The sequence below is a fragment of the Schistocerca gregaria genome, chromosome 11 (genome assembly GCF_023897955.1).
Source record: "Schistocerca gregaria isolate iqSchGreg1 chromosome 11, iqSchGreg1.2, whole genome shotgun sequence".
NCBI lineage: Eukaryota > Metazoa > Arthropoda > Insecta > Orthoptera > Acrididae > Schistocerca > Schistocerca gregaria.
In genome coordinates this window covers 119,236,727-119,253,822 of record NC_064930.1, presented here as the reverse complement: position 1 = coordinate 119,253,822, position 17,096 = coordinate 119,236,727, and positions in this window count along the sequence as shown.

The window sequence follows — 17,096 nt, the reverse complement described above, 5'->3', positions numbered from 1 at the left end:
ATTCTGACAATTGGAGTTATTAGGAAAGACTTCTTTCTTTTGCTGAGTCCTTGTTTTGATTGTTATCCTCATCACAAATATTCATCAATTTCACAGTGGAATAATATATTTGAATCGTGAAATGTGGGTAAATGTTTGTTGATTATAGCAGGGTCATCTGGTTGTATGGCCAGAAAGCAGATTCCCCATTCAATCATCTTTTGGTGCATATTTGACACCACATGCACAAATTGTGGTACATGTTTCTACTCTCTCAACAGGGAGATTCCATTTCATGACTGCTATGTTTATCGAAACATCGAGTGTGATTATGTTGGATGGAAATCACCACTCCCAGCGTTCGGACGATTGGAATTATTAGAAATACTGTTTTCTTTTGCTAGGTGTTTCCTTTGATTGATACCTTTGTCACTTATATTCGTCAATTTCACAGTAGAGTAATGTATTTGATTTGTGAAATGTGAGTAAATGTTTGTTGTTTACAGCAGGGTCATCTGGTTGTATGGCCAGAAAGCAGACTCTCCATTCAAAGGGTTTTTAGTGCAGATTGGACACCAGTTGCAATTTACTGAATAACAAATGTTAGGAATTTGATAATTATTCTGGTTTTCGTATCTCCTTCAATTGCTTTAAATTTTTAAAAATCTTATTGCAATGGTCACTAAAAATAATCAGTGTGCTGCACAAATTGTGGTACATGATTCTTCTCTCTCAACAGGGAGATTCCATTTCATGACTGCTATGTTTATCGAAACATCGAGTGTGATAATGTTGTATGGAAATCACCACTCCAAGCGTTCTGTCGATTGGAATCATTAGAAATACTGTTTTCTTTTGCTAGGTGTTTCCTTTGAGTGATACCTTTATTACATATATTCGTCAATTTCACAGTGGAGTAATGTATTTGATTCGTGAAATGTGGGTAAATGTTTGCAGCAGGGTCATCTGGTTGTGTGGCCAGAAAGCAGACTCTCTATTCAATCTTCTTTTGGTGCAGATTGGACACCACATGCACTTTACTGAATAACGAATGTTCGGAAATTGATAAATCTTCTTGTTTTGGTATCTCCTTCATTAGCTTTTTATTTTTAAAAATCTTATTGCAATGGTCACTGAAAATAATCAATGTCTGCACAAATTGTGGAACATGTTTCTTCCCTCTCAATAGGGAGATTCCGTTTGATGCCTGCTATGTTTGTTCTACTTTTGAGTGTGATTTTGTTGGATGGGAAGCACTACTTCGAGCATTCTGACAATTGGAGTTATTAGGAAAGACTTCTTTCTTTTGCTGAGTCCTTCTTTTGATAGTTACCCTCATCACATATATTCATAAATTTCACAGTGGAGTAAAATATTTGAATCGTGAAATGTGGGTAAATGTTTGTTGATTACAGCAGGGTCATCTGGCTGTATGGCCAGAAAGCACATTCCCCATTCAATCGTCTTGTGGTGTATATTTGACACCACATGCACAAATTGTGGTACATGTTTCTTGCCTCTTAACAGGGAGATTCTGTTTCATGACTGCTATGGTTGTTCAAATATGGAGTGTGATTTTGTTGGATGGGAACTACCACTCCAAGCATCCTGAGTATTGGAGTTATTAGGAAAGACCTCTTTCTTTTCCTAGGTGCTTCTTTTGATTGTTACCCTTATAACTTATATTCATCTGTTTCGCAGTGGAGTAATGTATTTGAATTGTTAAATGTGTGTAAATGTTTTTTGTTTAGAGCAGGGTCATCTGATTCTATGACCAGAAAGCAGATTCTCCATTCAATGGGTTTTTAGTGCAGATAGGACACCACTTGCATTTTACTGAATAACAAATGTTAAGAATTTGATAAATATTCTTGTTTTCGTATCTCGTTCAATTGCTTTAAATTTTTAAAAATCTTATTGCAATGTTCACTAAAAATAATCAATGTGCTGCACAAATTGTGGCTCATGTTTCTTCTCTCTCAACAGGGAGCTTCCGCTTAATGACTGCTATGTTTATTCAAACATCGAGTGTGATTATGTTGGATGGAAATCACCACTCCGAGCATTCTGACGATTGGAGTTATTAGAAATATTGTTTTCTCTTGCTAGGTGCTTCGTTTGATTGATACCTTTATCACATATATTCGTCAATTTCACAGTGGAGTAATGTATTTGATTCGTGAAATGTGGGTAAATGTTTGCAGCAGGGTCATCTGGTTGTGTGGCCAGAAAGCATATTCTCTATTCAATGGTCTTTTGGTGCAGATTGGACACCACATGCACTTTACTGAATAACGAATGTTCGGAATTATATAAATCTTCTTGTTTAGGTATCTCCTTCATTTGCTTTTTATTTTTAAAAATCTTATTGCAATGGTCACTAAAAATAATAAAAGTGCTGCACAAATTGTGGTACATGTTTCTTCCCTCTCAACAGGGAGATTTAGTTTAATGCCTGCTATGTTTGTTATACTTTTGAGTGTGATTTTGTTGGATGGGAAGCACTACTCCGAGCATTCTGACAATTGGAGTTTTTAGGAAAGACTTCTTTCTTTTGCTGAGTCCTTGTTTTGATTGTTACCCTCATCACATATATTCATCAATTTCACAGTGGAGTAATATATTTCAATCGTGAAATGTGGGTAAATGTTTGTTCATTACAGCAGGGTCATCTGGCTGTATGGCCAGAAAGCAGATTCCCCATTCAATCGTCTTTTGGTGCATATTTGACACTACATGCACAAATTGTGGTACATGTTTGTTGCCTCTCAACAGGGAGATTCTGTTTCATGACTTATGTTCGTTCAAACATGGAGTGTGATTTTGTTTGATGGGAACTACCACTCCAAGCATCCTGAGTATTGGAGTTATTAGGAAAGACCTCTTTCTTTTCCTAGGTGCGTCTTTTGATTGTTACCCTTATAACTTATATTCATTTGTTTTTCAGTGGAGTAATGTATTTGAATCATTAAATGTGTGTAAATGTTTTTTGTTTAGAGCAGTGTTATGTGGTTGTATGACCAGAAAGCAGATTCTCCATTCAATGGGTTTTTAGTGCAGATTGGACACCACTTGCATTTTACTGAATAACAAATGTTAAGAATTTGATAAATATTCTTGTTTTCGTATCTCGTTCAATTGCTTTAAATTTTTAAAAATCTTATTGCAATGTTCACTAAAAATAATCAATGTGCTTCACAAATTGTGGTACATGTTTCTTCTCTCTCAACAGGGAGATTCCATTTCATGACTGCTATGTTTATTGAAACATCGAGTGTGATTATGTTGGATGGAAATCACCACTCCAAGCGTTCTGACGACTGGAATTATTAGAAATACTGTTTTCTTTTGCTAGGTGCTTCCTTTGAATGATACCTTTATCACTTATATTCGTCAATTTGACAGTGGAGTAATGTATTTGTTTCGTGAAATGTGGATATATGTTTGTTGTTTACAGCAGGGGCATCTGGTTGTATGGCCAGAAAGCAGATTCTCTATTCAATGGTCTTTTGGTGCAGATTGGACACCACATGCACTTTACTGAATAACTAATGTTCGGAATTTGATAAATCTTGTTGTTTAGGTATCTCCTTCGTTTGCTTTATATTTTTAAAAATATTATTGCAATGGTCACTAAATATAATAAATGTGCTGCATAAATTGTGGTACATGTTTCTTCCCTCTCAACAGGGAGATTCCGTTTAATTCCTGCTATGTTTGTTCTACTTTTGAGTGTGATTTTTTTGGATGGGAAGCACTACTCCGAGAATTCTGACAATTATAGTTAATTAGGAAAAACTTCTTTCTTTTGCTGAGTCCTTGTTTTGATTGTTACCCTCATCACATATATTCACCAACTTCACAGTGGAGTAATATATTTGAATCGTGAAATGTGGGTATATGTTTGTTGTTTACAGCAGGGGCATCTGGTTGTATGGCCAGAAAGCAGATTCTTTATTCAATGGTCTTTTGGTGCAGATTGGACACCATATGCACTTTACTGAATAACGAATGTTCGGAATTTGTTAAATCTTCTTGTTTAGGTAGGTCCTTCATTTTCTTTATATTTTTAAAAATATTATTGCAATGGTCACTAAAAATAATAAATGTGCTGCACAAATTGTGGTACATGTTTCTTCCCTCTCAAGAGGGATGTTCCGTTTAAGGCCTGCTATGTTTGTTCTACTTTTGAGTGTGATTTTGTTGGATGGGAAGCACTACTCCGAGCATTCTGACAATTGGAGTTATTAGGAAAGACTTCTTTCTTTTGCTGAGTCCTTGTTTTGATTGTTACCCTCATCACATATATTCACCAACTTCACAGTGGAATAATACACTCCTGGAAATGGAAAAAAGAACACATTGACACCGTTGTGTCAGACCTTCCATTCTTGCTCCCGACACTGCGAGAGGGCTGTACGAGTAATGATCACACGCACGGCACAACGGACACACCAGGAACCGAGGTGTTGGCCGTCGAATTTTGCTAGCTGCGCAGCATTTGTGCACCGCTGCCGTCAGTGTCAGCCAGTTTTCCGTGGCATACGGATCTCCATCGCAGTCTTTAACACTGGTAGCATGCCGCGACAGCGTGGACGTGAACCGTATGTGCAGTTGACGGACTTTGAGCGAGGGCGTATAGTGTGCATGCGGGAGGCCAGGTGGACGTACCGCCGAATTGCTCAACACGTGGGGCGTGAGGTTTCCACAGTACATCGATGTTGTCGCCAGTGGTCGGCGGAAGGTGCACGTGCCCGTCGACGTGGGACCGGACCGCAGCGACGCACGGATGCACACCAAGACCGTAGGATTCTACGCAGTGCCGTAGGGGACCGCACTGCCACTTCCCAGCAAAATATGGACACTGTTGCTCCTGGGGTATCGGCGAGGACCATTCGCACCCGTCTCCATGAAGCTGGGCTATGGTCCCACACACCGTTAGGCCGTCTTCCGCTCACGCCCCAACATCGTACAGCCCGCCTCCAGTGGTGTCGCAACAGGCGTGAATGGAGGGACGAATGGAGACGTGTTGTCTTCAGTGATGAGAGTCGCTTCTGCCTTGGTGCCAATGATGGTCGTACGCGTGTTTGGCGCCGTGCAGGTGAGCGCCACAATCAGGACTGCATACGACCGTGGCACACAGGGCAAACACCCGGCATCATGGTGTGGGGAGCGATCTCCTACACTGGCCGTACACCTCTGGTGATCGTCGAGGGGACACTGAATAGGGCACGGTACATCGAACCCTTCGTTCTACCATTCCTAGACCGGCAAGGGAACATGCTGTTCCAACAGGACAATGCACGTCCGCATGTATCCCGTGCCACCCAACGTGCTCTACAAGGTGTAAGTCAACTACCCTGGCCAGCAAGATCTCCGGATCTGTCCCCCATTGAGCATGTTTGGGACTGGATGAAGCGTCTTCTCACGCGGTCTGCACGTACAGCACGATCGCTGGTCCAACTGAGGTGCCAGGTGGAAATGGCATGGCAAGCCGTTCCACAGGACTACATCCAGCATCTCTACGATCGTCTCCATGGGAGAATAGCAGCCTGCATTGCTGCGAAAGGCGGACATACACTGTACTAGTGCCGACATTGTGCATGCTCTGTTGCCTGTGTCTATGTGCCTGTGGTTCTGTCAGTGTGATCATGTGATGTATCTGACCCCAGGAATGTGTCAATAAAGTTTCCCCTTCCTGGGACAATGAATTAACGGTGTTCTTATTTCAATTTCCAGGAGTGTATATTTGAATCGTGAAATGTGGGTAAATGTTTGTTGTTTACAGCAGGGTCATCTGGTTGTATGGCCAGAAAGCAGATTCTCTATTCAATGGTCATTTGGTGCAGATTGGAAACCACGTGCACTTTACTAAATAACGAATATTCGGAATTTGATAAATCTTCTTGTTTAGGTATCTCCTTCATTTGCTTTAAATTTTTAAAAATCTAATTGCAATGGTCACTAAAAATAATCAATGTGCTTCACCAATTGTGGTACATGTTTCTTCTCTCTCAACAGGGAGATTCCATTTCATGACTGCTATGTTTATCGAAACATCGAGTGCGATTATGTTGGATGGAAATCACCACTCCAAGCTTTCTGATGATTGTAGTTATTAGAAATACTGTTTTCTTTTGCTAGATGTTTCCTTTGATTGATTTCTTTATCACTTATATTCGTCAATTTCACAGTGGAGTAATGTATTTGATTCGTGAAATGTGGGTAAATGTTTACAGCAGGGTCATCTGGTTGTATGGCCAGAAAGCAGATTCCCCATTCAATCGTCTTGTGGTGTATATTGGACACCACATGCACAAATTGTGGTACATGTTTCTTGGCTCTCAACAGGGAGATTCTGTTTCATGACTGCTATGTTTGTTCAAACATGGAGTGTGATTTTGTTGGATGGGAACAACCACTCCAAGCATCCTGAGTATTGGAGTTATTAGGAAAGACCTCTTTCTTTTCCTAGGTGCGTCTTATGATTGTTACCCCTATAACTTATATTCATCTGTTTTGCAGTGGAGTAATGTATTTGAATCGTTAAATGTGTGTAAATGTTTTTTAATTAGAGCAGGGTTATCTGGTTGTATGACCAGAAAGCAGATTCTCCATTCAATGGGTTTTGAATGCAGACTGGACACCACTTGCATTTTACTGAATAACAAATGTTAAGAATTTGATGAATATTCTTGTTTTCGTATCTCCTTCAATTGCTTTAAATTTTTAAAAATCTTATTGCAATGGTCACTAAAAATAATCAATGTGCTGCACAAATTGTGGTACATGTTTCTTCTCTCTCAACAGGGAGATTCCGTTTCATGACTGCAATGGTTATTCAAACATCGAGAGTGATTATGTTGGATGGAAATCACCACTCCGAGCGTTCTGACGACTGGAATTATTAGAAATACTGTTTTCTTTTGCTAGGTGTTTCCTTTGATTGATACCTTTATCACTTATATTCGTCTTTTTCACAGTGGAGTAATGTATTTGATTCGTGAAATGTGGGTAAATGTTTGTTGATTACATCCGGGTCATCTGGTTGTATGGCCAGAAAGCAGATTCCTCATTCAATCGTCTTTTGGTGCATATTTGACACCACATGCACAAATTGTGGTACATGTTTCTTGCCTCTCAACAGGCAGATTCTGTTTCATGACTGCTATGTTTATTCAAACATCGAGTGTGATTATGTTGGATGGAAATCACCACTCCGTGCGTTTTGACGGTTGGAGTTTTTAGAAATACTGTTTTCTTTTGCTAGGTGCTTCCTTTGATTGATACCTTTATCACTTATATTCGTAAATTTCACAGTAGAGTAATGTATTTGATTCGTGAAATGTGGGTAAATGTTTGTTGTTTACAGCAGGGTCATCTGGTTGTATGGCTAGAAAGAAGATTATCTATTCAATGGTCTTTTGGTGCAGATTGGACACAACATGCACTTTACTGAATATCGAATGTTCGGAATTTGATAAATCTTCTTGTTTAGGTATCTCCTTCATTTGCTTTTTATTTTTAAAAATCTTATTGCAATGGTCACTAAACATAATCAATGTCTGCACAAATTGTGGACCATGTTTCTTCCCTCTCAACTAGGAGATTCCGTTTAATGCCTGCTATGTTTGTTCCACTTTTGAGTGTGATTTTGTTGGATGGGAAGCACTACTTCGAGCATTCTGACATTTGGAGTTATTGGGAAAGACTTCTTTCTTTTGCTGAGTCCTTCTTTTGATAGTTACCCTCATCACATATATTCATAAATGTCACAGTGGAGTAAAATATTTGAATCGTGAAATGTGGGTAAATGTTTGTTGATTACAGCAGGGTCATCTGGCTGTATGGCCAGAAAGCAGATTCCCCATTCAATCGTCTTGTGGTGTATATTTGACACCACATGCACAACACAAATTGTGGTACATGTTTCTTCTCTCTGAACAGGGAGATTCCATTTCATGACTGCTATGTTTATCGAAACATCGAGTGTAATAATGTTGGATGGAAATCACCACTCCAAGCGTTCTGACGATTGGAATTATTAGAAATACTGTTTTCTTTTGCTAGGTGTTTCCTTTGATTGATACCTTTATCACTTATATTCGTCAATTTCACAGTGGAGTAATGTATTTGATTCGTGAAATGTGGGTAAATGTTTACAGGAGGGTCATCTGGTTGTATGGCCAGAAAGCAGATTCTCTATTCAATGGTCTTTTGGTGCAGATTGTACACCACATGCACTTTACTGAATAATGAATGTTCGAAATTTGATAAATCTTCTTGTTTAGGTATCTCCTTCATTTGCTTTTTATTTTTAATAATCTTATTGCAATGGTCACTAAAAATAATAAATGTGCTTCACAAATTGTGGTACATGTTTCTTCTCTCTCAACAGGGAGATTCCATTTCATGACTGCTATGTTTATCGAAACATCGAGTGTGATTATGTTGGATGGAAATCACCACTCCGAGCGTTCAGACGATGGGAATTATTAGAAGTACTGTTTTCTCTTGCTTTGTGCTTCGTTTGATTGATACCTTTATCACGTATATTCGTCAATTTCACAGTGGAGTAATGTATTTGATTCGTGAAATGTGAGTAAATGTTTGTTGTTTACAGCAGGGTCATCTGGTTGTATGGCCAGAAAGCAGATTCCCCATTCAATCATCTTTTGGTGCATATTTGACACCACATGCACAAATTGTGGTACATGTTTCTTGCCTCTCAACAGGGAGATTCTGTTTCATGACTGCTATGTTTGTTCAAACATGGAGTGTGATTTTGTTGGATGGGAACTACCACTCCAAGCATCCTGTGTATTGGAGTTATTAGGATAGACCTCTTTCTTTTCCTAGGTGCTTCTTTCGATTGTTACCCTTATAACTTATATTCATCTGTTTCGCAGTGGAGTAATGTATTTGAATCGTTAAATGTGTGTAAATGTTTTTTGTTTAGAGCAGGGTCATCTGGTTGTATGACCAGAAAGCAGATTCTCCATTCAATGGGTTTTTAGAGCAGATTGGACACCACTTGCAGTTTACTGAATAACAAATGTTAGGAATTTGATAAATATTCTTTTTTTCGTATCTCCTTCAATTGTTTTAAATGTTTAAAAATCTCATTGCAATGGTCACTAAAAATAATCAATTTGCCCCCCAAAATATGGTACATGTTTCTTCTCTCTCAACAGGGAGATTCCGTTTCATGACTGCTATGTTTATTCAAACATCGAGTGTGATTATGTTGGATGGAAATCACCACTCCGACCATTCTGACGATTGGAGTTATTACAAACACTGTTTTGTTTTGCTAGGTGCTTCCTTTGATTGATACCTTTATCACTTATATTCGTCAATTTCACTGTGGAGTAATGTATTTGATTCGTGAAATGTGGGTAAATGTTTGTTGTTTACAGCAGGGTCATCTGGTTGTATGCCCGGAAAGCAGATTCTCTATTCAATGGTCTTTTGGTGCAGATTGGACACCACATGCGCTTTACTGAATAACGAATGTTCGGAATTTGATAAATCTTCTTGTTTAGGACTCTCCTTCATTTGTTTTAAACTTTTTAAAACATTATTGCAATGGTCACTAAAAATAATAAAGGTGCTGCACAAATTTTGGTACATGTTTCTTCCCTCTCAACAGGGAGACTCCGTTTAATGCCTGCTATGTTTGTTATACTTTTGAGTGTGATTTTGTTGGATGGGAAGCACTATTCCGAGCATTCTGACAATTGGAGTTAATTAGGAAAGACTTCTTTCTTTTGCTGAGTACTTGTTTTGATTGTTACCCTCATCACATATATTCACCAACTTCACAGTGGAGTAATATATTTGAATCGTGAAATGTGGGTAAATGTTTGTTGATTACAGCAGGGTCATCTGGTTGTATGACCAGAAAGCAGATTCACCATTCAATGGGTTTGTAGTGCAGATTGGACACCACTTGCATTTTACTGAATTACAAATATTAGGAATTTGATAATTATTCTTGTTTTTGTATCTCCTTCAATTGCTTTAAATTTTTAAAAATATTATTGCAATGGTCACTAAAAATAATCAATGTGCTGCACAAATTGTTGTACATGTTCCTTCTCTCTCAACAGGGAGATTCCGTTTCATGACTGCTATGTTAATTCAAACATCGAGTGTGATTATGTTGGATGGAAATCACCACTCCGAGCGTTCTGACGATTGGAGTTATGAGAAATACTGTTTTATTTTGCTAGGTGCTTCCTTTGATTGATACCTTTATCACTTATATTCGTCAGTTTCACAGTGGAGTATTGTATTTGATTCGTGAAATGTGGGTAAATGTTTGTTGTTTACAGCAGGGTCATCTGGTTGTATGGCCAGAAAGCAGATTCTCTTCAATGGTCTTTTGGTGCAGATTGGACGCCACATGCACTTTACTAAACAACGAATTTTCGGAATTTGATAAATCTTGTTGTTTAGGTATCTCCTTCATTTGCTTTATATTTTTAATAATATTACTGCAATGGTAGCTAAAAATAATAGATGTGCTGCACAAATTGTGGTACATGTTTCTTCCCTCTCAAGAGGGAGATTGCGTTTAGTACCTGCTATTTTTGTTCTACTCTTGAGTGTGATTTTGTTGTATGGGAAGCACGACTCAGAGCATTCTGACAATTGGAGTTATTAGGAAAGATGTCTTTCTTTTGCTGAGTCCTTGTTTTGATTGTTACCCTCATTACATATATTCATCAATTTCACAGTGGAATATTATATTTGAATCGTGAAATGTGGGTAATTGTTTGTTGATTGCAGCGGGGTCATCTGGTTGTATGGCCAGAAAGCAGATTCCCCATTCAATCGTATTTTGGTGCATATTTGACACCACATGCACAAATTGTGGTACATGTTTCTCGCCTCTCAACAGGGAGATTCTGTTTCATGACTGCTATGTTTGTTCAAACATGGAGTGTGATTTTGTTTGATGGGAACTACCACTTCAAGCATCCTGAGTATTGGAGTTATTAGGAAAGACCTCTATCTTTTCCTAGGTGCGTCTTTTGATTGTTACCCTTATAACTTATATTTATCTGTTTCGCAGTGGAGTAATGTATTTGAATCGTTAAATGTGTGTAAATGTTTTTTGTTTAGAGCAGGGTCATCTGGTTGTATGACCAGAAAGCAGATTCTCCATTCAATGAGTTTTTAGTGAAGATTGGACACCACTTGCATTTTACTGAATAACAAATGTTAAGAATTTGATAAATATTCTTGTTTCCGTATCTCCTTCAGTTGCTTTAAATTTTGAAAAATCTTATTGCAATGGTCACTAAAAATAATAAATGTTCAGCACAAATTGTGGTACATGTTTCTTCTCTCTCAACAGGGAGATTCCGTTTCATGACTGCTATGTTTATTCAAACATCAAGTGTGATTATCTTGGATGGAAATCACCATTCCGAGCGTTCTGACGATTGGAATTATTAGAAATACTGTTTTCTTTTGCTAGGTGTTTCCTTTGATTGATACCTTTATCACTTATATTCGTCAATTTCACAGTGGAGTAATGTATTTGATTTGTGAAATGTGGGTGAATGTTTGTTGTTTACAGCAGGGTCATCTGGTTGTATTGCCGGAAAGCAGATTCTCTGTTCAATGGTCTTTTGGTGCAGATTGGACACCACATGCCCTTTGCTGAATAACGAATGTTCGGAATTTGATAAATCTTCTTGTTTAGGTAGCTCCTTCATTTGCTTTATAATTTTAAAAATCTTATTGCAATGGTCACTAAAAATAATAAATGTGCTGCACAAATTGTGGTACATGTTTCTTCCCTCTCAACAGGGAGATTCTGTTTAATGCCTGCTTCGTTCTACTTTTGAGTGTGATTTTGTTGGATGGGAAGCACTACTCCGAGCATTCTGACAATTGGAGTTATTAGGAAAGACTTCTTTCTTTTGCTGAGTCCTTGTTTTGATTGTTACCCTCATCACATATATTCATCAATTTCACAGTGGAATAATATATTTGAATCGTTAAATGTGGGTAAATGTTTGTTGATTACAGCAGGGTCACCTGGTTGTATGGCCAGAAAGCAGATTCCCTATTCAGTTGTCTTTTGGTGCATATTTGACACCACATGCACAAACTGTGATACATGTTTCTTGCCTCTCAACAGGCAGATTCCGTTTAATGCCTGGTATGTTTGTTCAAACGTTGAGTGTGATTTTGTTGGATGGGAACTACCACTCCAAGAATCCTGAGTATTTGCAGTTATTAGGAAAGACCTCTTTCTTTTCCTAGGTGCTTCTTTTCATTGTTACCCTTATAACTTACATTCATCTGTTTCGCAGTGGAGTAATGTATTTGAATCATAAAATGTTTGTAAATGTTTTTTGTTGAGAGCAGGGTCATCTGGTTGTATGACCAGAAAGCAGATTCTCCATTCAAAGGGTATTTAGTGCAGATTGGACACCACTTGCATTTTACTGAATAACAAATGTTAGGAATTTGATAAATATTCTTGTTTTCGTATCTCCTTCAATTGCTTTAAATTTTTAAAAATCTTATTGCAATGGTCACTAAAAATAATCAATGTGCTGCACAAATTGTTGTAATCGTTTCTTCTCTCTCAACAGGGAGATTGCGTTTCATGACTGCTATGTTTATTCAAACATCGAGTGTGATTATGTTGGATGGAACTCACCACACCGAGCGTTCTGACGATTGGAGTTATTAGAAATACTGTTTTCTTTTGCTAGGTGCTTCCTTTGATTGATACCTTTATCACTTATATTCGTAAATTTCACAGTGGAGTAATGTATTAGATTCGTGAAATGTGGGTAAATGTTTGTTGTTTACAGCGGGTTCATCTGGTTGTATGCCCGGAAAGCAGATTCTCTATTCAATGGTCTTTTGGTGCAGATTGGACACCATATGCACTTTACTGAATAACGAATGTTCGGAATTTGTTAAATCTTCTTGTTTAGGTAGCTCCTTCATTTTCTTTATATTTTTAAAAATATTATTGCAATGGTCACGAAAAATAATAAATGTGCTGCACAAATTGTGGTACATGTTTCTTCCCTCTCAACAGGGAGATTCCGTTTAATGCCTGCTGTGTTTGTTCTACTTTTGAGTGTGATTAACTCCGAGCATTCTGACAATTCGAGTTATTAGGAAAGACTTCTTTCTTTTGCTGAGTCCTTGTTTTGATTGTTACTCTCATCACATATATTCACCAACTTCACAGTGGAATAATACACTCCTGGAAATGGAAAAAAGAACACATTGACACCGTTGTGTCAGACCTTCCATTCTTGCTCCCGACACTGCGAGAGGGCTGTACAAGTAATGATCACACGCACGGCACAGCGGACACACCAGGAACCGAGGTGTTGGCCGTCGAATGGTGCTAGCTGCGCAGCATTTGTGCACCGCCGCCGTCAGTGTCAGCCAGTTTTCCGTGGCATACGGAGCTCCATCGCAGTCCTTAACACTGGTAGCATGCCGCGACAGCGTGGACGTGAACCGTATGTGCAGTTGACGGACTTTGAGCGAGGGCGTATAGTGTGCATGCGGGAGGCCGGGTGGACGTACCGCCGAATTGCTCAACACGTGGGGCGTGAGGTTTCCACAGTATATCGATGTTGTCGCCAGTGGTCGGCGGAAGGTGCACGTGCCCGTCGACGTGGGACCGGACCGCAGCGACGCACGGATGCACACCAAGACCGTAGGATCCTACGCAGTGCCGTAGGGGACCGCACTGCCACTTCCCAGCAAATTAGGGACACTGTTGCTCCTGGGGTATCGGCGAGGACCATTCGCACCCGTCTCCATGAAGCTGGGCTATGGTCCCACACACCGTTAGGCCGTCTTCCGCTCACGCCCCAACATCGTACAGCCCGCCTCCAGTGGTGTCGCGACAGGCGTGAATGGAGGGACGAATGGAGACGTGTTGTCTTCAGCGATGAGAGTCGCTTCTGCCTTGGTGCCAATGATGGTCTTACGCGTGTTTGGCGCCGTGCAGGTGAGCGCCACAATCAGGGCTGCATACGACCGTGGCACACAGGGCAAACACCCGGCATCATGGTGTGGGAAGCGATCTCCTACACTGGCCGTACACCTCTGGTGATCGTCGAGGGGACACTGAATAGGGCACGGTACATCGAACCCTTCGTTCTACCATTCCTAGACCGGCAAGGGAACATGCTGTTCCAACAGGACAATGCACGTCCGCATGTCTCCCGTGCCACCCAACGTGCTCTACAAGGTGTAAGTCAACTACCCTGGCCAGCAAGATCTCCGGATCTGTCCCCCATTGAGCATGTTTGGGACTGGATGAAGCGTCGTCTCACGCGGTCTGCACGTACAGCACGATCGCTGGTCCAACTGAGGTGCCAGGTGGAAATGGCATGGCAAGCCGTTCCACAGGACTACATCCAGCATCTCTACGATCGTCTCCATGGGAGAATAGCAGCCTGCATTGCTGCGAAAGGCGGACATACACTGTACTAGTGCCGACATTGTGCATGCTCTGTTGCCTGTGTCTATGTGCCTGTGGTTCTGTCAGTGTGATCATGTGATGTATCTGACCCCAGGAATGTGTCAATAAAGTTTCCCCTTCCTGGGACAATGAATTCACGATGTTCTTATTTCAATTTCCAGGAGTGTATATTTGAATCGTGAAATGTGGGTAAATGTTTGTTGTTTACAGCAGGGTAATCTGGTTGTATGGCCAGAAAGCAGATTCTCTATTCAATGGTCATTTGGTGCAGATTGGACACCACATGCACTTTACTAAATAACGAATATTCGGAATTTGATAAATCTTCTTGTTTAGGTATCTCCTTCACTTGCTTTATATTTTTAAAAATATTGTTGCAATGGTCGCTAAAAATAATAAATGTGCTGCACAAATTGTGGTACGTGTTTCTTCCCTCTCAACAGGGAGATTCTGTTTAATGCCTGCTTTGTTCTACTTTAGAGTGTGATTTTGTTGGATGGGAAGCACTACTCTGAGAATTCTGACAATTGGAGTTAATTAGGAAAGACTTCTTTCTTTTGCTGAGTCCTTGTTTTGATTGTTACCCTCATCACATATATTCATCAATTTCACAGTGGAATAATATATTTGAATCCGGAATAGTGTGTAAATGATTGTTGATTGCAGCAGGGTCATCTGGTTGTATGGCCAGAAAGCAGATTCCCCATTCAACGGTCTTTTGGTTCATATTTGACACCACATGCACAAATTGTGGTACATGTTGTGGGGCGGCGAAGAAGTTGTCGAATGAGTTGTTTGTATGTTCATTTCACGTAACAGACTATTGCCGATGCAACATATGTGGGACGGCGAAGAAGTCGTTGTTTAATGTTGAATGAAATTTGAACATTGCCACCTTAAATCACGCGAGCCTGGCAACTAATTTGGTGGCCAGTCAGAAAGCGAAGGGAAACTTACTGACCTTAGTTCCCAGTCTGCACGGCCACATTCCTGTACAGCCCAGCTAAACGAAAAATATCCATAGTTCTTCACGGGATTAGGGCTGCTTCAATAAATTTAAAGTTCCAAACAAGATTTTATTATCTTAAAGGCTCACACAAATTACTCGAAACTTCTGAAAATGCTAAAGACATTAAATATTGTTAATTCAGCCAATCGTTTAATAGTTCAGAGGCGACTTCTACAGCAAGTTCCTCCCGAATAGTTCATTACTCTAACTAACGGTGCTCTATTAATAGTTCGCAATAATGTTAAAAAAAAAAAGATTAATGCTCGCCTTAAAAGTGGAGTTAGTCACCACTTGCCACGCGGAATTATACGTCACACGGACGGCACAATAACAGTTTGTTACCGAAGTCTAAACGATCCAGGACGGTGTACAGTCCTCGCGATTTTCAATGTCCGTTTACATTGCTAAGTACGCGCATGTCACAGCCCGCTATGACGTCACCCGAGGCGAGGCGCGATCGGACGTTAAGCTTGCGTGGACTAGGTGTTGGTCTAATGCGGAGTGAGCTTCCTACTGCCTCTGCCGCTCTTTTTATATAGCTCCGGCGCGTACCGCCAAGAGAGCATCTGTTCTTTCCGTTCCTATGCAGATGCCTGCAGCCTCCAAATGACCGCTATCTCAGGCACATAATCTTAAATATCACATTTAATAATAGCTTTACAAACTTCTCAATTTTTGTATACATACATCTGAGCAGTACAGAAGCACGTAGAAAATCTCAGCCCGCTAAAATTAAAACTTTACTCTCTAGAATTTTTACAATGGAACTAACGGTAGATTGTTACCTCTGAACCATAGCTTTATCAAGACTTGTATCAGCTGTTAATTATGCTACAAGACTAAAACTTGGTGTAGCTTTGTTAATTGTCCTATCTGATCATTGGTCTTAAAGAATTTGTTTTATCATTAAAATTTAAAGTACTTAATCTATAATGCTTATGTACATTTTACTCACAAAAGTAGTTTTTACTAAATTACTAAAAAACTAGAAGAGGTAACTGATTGTGGTATTTCCATTATTATTATTAGGGTGAACTGAAGCATCCTACCAATTTTCAATATTGTAGCTCTATTATTTCGCGCCTCTGATTTTTCCGAAAAATGCGGATTCTGGAGTCAATTGTAGTTTTATGGTTTTGGAAACCAGCACCACTCATTAATGACTTCTCACTGCACCTTCTCACCAAATTTTGGCTTCCTAGCGTCATTATTTAGCGCCTCCTATTTTTCTTTCAAAACGTGAATTTTACGTAAACTACTAATTTTATAACATTAAGATTTGTTACCTGAAACATTATTACATAGAACTATACTTTAACAAAGTTTTACACACAAATCTTAATTTTTACTTTTATGTTAAATGTGGTGCAATACTATATGCAGGCGCGTTACGATGACGTGACGCTACTAGCAGTGAACTAGGGTAAGTCCCGTGCACTCGCTCGCCTCTGTATCTTATACATGATACAGCGCTTGCTTTGCTTCATCACCCCCTTTTTAATTTTCGTGAAAATCTATTTTTGAACAAAATTAAATTTCTAAAAGAACAAACAAGCGATGGATTACTTTAGTATACCTCTTTCAACTTAAGTTGCTTCTTCTTAGGAAATTCCTTATTACTAC